The sequence below is a fragment of the Acanthisitta chloris genome, unplaced genomic scaffold (genome assembly GCF_000695815.1).
Source record: "Acanthisitta chloris isolate BGI_N310 unplaced genomic scaffold, ASM69581v1 scaffold1509, whole genome shotgun sequence".
NCBI classification, from domain to species: domain Eukaryota; kingdom Metazoa; phylum Chordata; class Aves; order Passeriformes; family Acanthisittidae; genus Acanthisitta; species Acanthisitta chloris.
Window position 1 is genome coordinate 85820 of NW_008692885.1, and position 3020 is coordinate 88839.

Below are 3020 nucleotides of genomic sequence, written 5' to 3' on the forward strand. Positions count from 1 at the left end.
CTGGTTAAAGCAATTCCCATGATCACAGCTTACTAACTTGATTCTCCCCTAGGAGCTGTAGAAAGCACTCTACAGAAATGAATAATAAAAATCTGAGATGGAATGTAATCACACTGATGTCACCAAATGGAATTATTCTGCTATATCTTCCAACATTCAGTTTTGGGTAATCACCCTCCTGAGCTCTCTCATCACCTGGCAGCAGTTTTGATTGCCCAATGTGTCTGTTATGGTGGTGTGCAAGATGTTTAGGGGGAGAGGTTTTCTTAGATATAGCACCACACAGAGTTACATAATGCCAAATTACATACCTGTGTGCTCCAGAGGCACCTTGAATGACACCAGCAAAAAAAGCTGGTGTCATGTTAGGGAAAGTAAAAATGAGTCTTGCTGACAATATTAGCGTGGTCCAAGGTAATAGGCAGTTTTAAATAATCATTCTGACTTCATGCTTCTTCATTTTAATGCCATCCTGCTAATTAGCCAACATTAGACACTATAATTCACATCTAATAATGCCTTTCCTAAACAATCATTTCTAAGAATACATTTTTCTGCTTTGTTTTAGGTGACAGTGACACATAGGACCTACCTACCATAACTGAGAAACAGGATTTTACTGGCTTGCATAATCTGGGTGTCTTTGATGAATAAGATGTCCTGATGCCTCTGAGATAGAACCAGCAATAAATGACTGACACGAGGTAGGTGATGATACAGAGTCTGTTCTGTGGAGGCAGAAGTGTCACAGCATCTTGGTAGGAAATGTATTCTGGAATTAATCTTATTGTTTCTTTCCTAAGGAGTGATAACAGATGCTTCTCTCTTTTCTAATGCATGGCCTACTTTCAATGGCAGAGCAGAGTACACCACATATTAAAGAGCAGCTTGGACTCTGAGTTGCCTTTTCCTCATCATATTAGATGGGACTCTCCTAACTAACTATGTTGTTCTTATTTATGAACAGCCATCTCTATTTTTTGAGAAACTGATGCATTTTTCTTGGAGGACATTCCTAATGTATGGGGGATTGTTATCAGTCACTATCAGCAATGCAATTAATATACATTACAAAACACAGATGCAGTGAGACTGTAGCCTTGTGCTCATGTCCAAAGACATAATGACAAGATGATTCTATGATGCAGGAGGAAAGCAAACTAATACTGTCTCATTTCCTTCTTTGTTTTTGAAAGAACAGGAGTGAACAAAAAACTTGTCCCCTTTTTCTTGTCCAAAAGCCTGTTTTACCATTTGCTTCACATTTGATCTTTCTTCAAGCAGAACAGAGCATTTTTATTGATAATCACCCTATACCTACCATTTTCCTAGTGTGCTAGAACTAGATAGTCAAATAATTTTTAGTCACAGGCATACGTGTTTTAGGACCATGGTGCGAAAAACTCAGAACCCATTTGTGCTTATAACACAAAAAACCCTGTGCTGACTGTTGTCTGGGATTTGCTATTACTGGGGAAGCTCTGACAGCAGCCCCTCAGAGCACTTCCCTTTCTCTCCAGCTGTGCCTGTGCAGCCTGAGCGATGCAGACTGCAGAGCTGCTCATGCAGAGCTGGTGGCGATGCAGTTTCTAGTGGAGGATGAACTGCAGAGCAGCCACGGCTGAGCTGTGCAGGAGTGCACTCACTGTCAAGTCTCATTAGCTCAGAGCAAGCAGATACCTCTGACAGCTCAATTTGTTTGGGACTGTACAGCTTCTGTGTAGGACTCCTCTTGGTTTCTGCAATCAAATCTCTGTGAATATGAGTGACCTAGACCTAAGGTGTGCCATAACAACCTCCCCTACTCCTGGCCAGCTGGTAAGAAGCAAAAGGAACAGTGTTGTCTCATAAACCCTGAGTGCCCTCGAGAGAAGCCATAGTGTTAGATGTCCTTTGAGGACCTGTTGATATCTCCAGACTTTGGGAGAAGGCAGAGATTGTCCTGACTTCTCCCCACACCCCACAGAAGGACCTGTGTTTTCTTATCAAGAGCTGCTCAGTGCAGAGTGAAAAAGAACAGCCTGGCCACTGTCTAAAACCAAATCTAGTCAAAGATAAGAAAGGAAATTCCAGGCTGTACTTCCCCAAGTACTTCCACTGTGGATGTGTTTGTGAGGAATGGGTGCTGGTGGCACCTAAAACCTGCCAGAACCTACACAAAGATTTGGTTCAAGGAATGGGGAGAGATTCAAATTGTTTGTGATGGAAAACACAGCGATCAATTTGCAAGGCAAAATAAATGAGTGGAAAGGACAAATTTAGCTATTTTAATGTCTGCTTCCTTCAAGATCTGATCTTAGAGTTTGATTTCTTTAACAGTACTTTTATTAGCAACCAAGCAGAGTGATGCTGTTGAATCAATCCTCTTGAGGAAAGCAGCAATAAAACAAAGGATTTAACTTCTGTGCAATTTTTTCTCCATCTCTGCTGTATGAGTACCCATTGCAATCAAAAAATAGGCTCTGAAGCCTTTGCAAGGCTCTGTTGCAAGTTCCGATTTCACAATAGCCTGTTGCACATCTCATCTCACTCTGTATCTCATGAGATGACACTAAGCAAAGAAAATCATGTGAAAAGGTTGACAGAGCTTTTTGAAGCAAAACATTTCCCTGTGACTCTCAGCAGAATTTGGCAGAAATAGTTGACTCAAGTGCTAACTGGTGGCAGAACATTGAAAAGGCATGCAAACCTCTGCTGAGGCATCACGACCTGGTCGTATCACTTAACTTGCTAGGATCTCTTCTGATACTGTGGAAGCAGCAACTAGAAATATTAAAGGCAGAATGAAGCCATCTGAAGCTGAGGACTGAGGGTATCAATATAATTCCTCTCTACAAAGAGTTTTGTGACCAATGAGGAAAAGTTACCTTGAATGCAAGAATATTGCAGAATGACTGAAAAGCTGAAAAATAAGCAAGGTCTCTGCCTTCTCCATCCATTTTTCTCCTTTTCTCCTCTTTCACTTGCCTTTCATTTCTACCTTTCTTTAGTTTTGCTTATAATTAATCAATACTTGCACT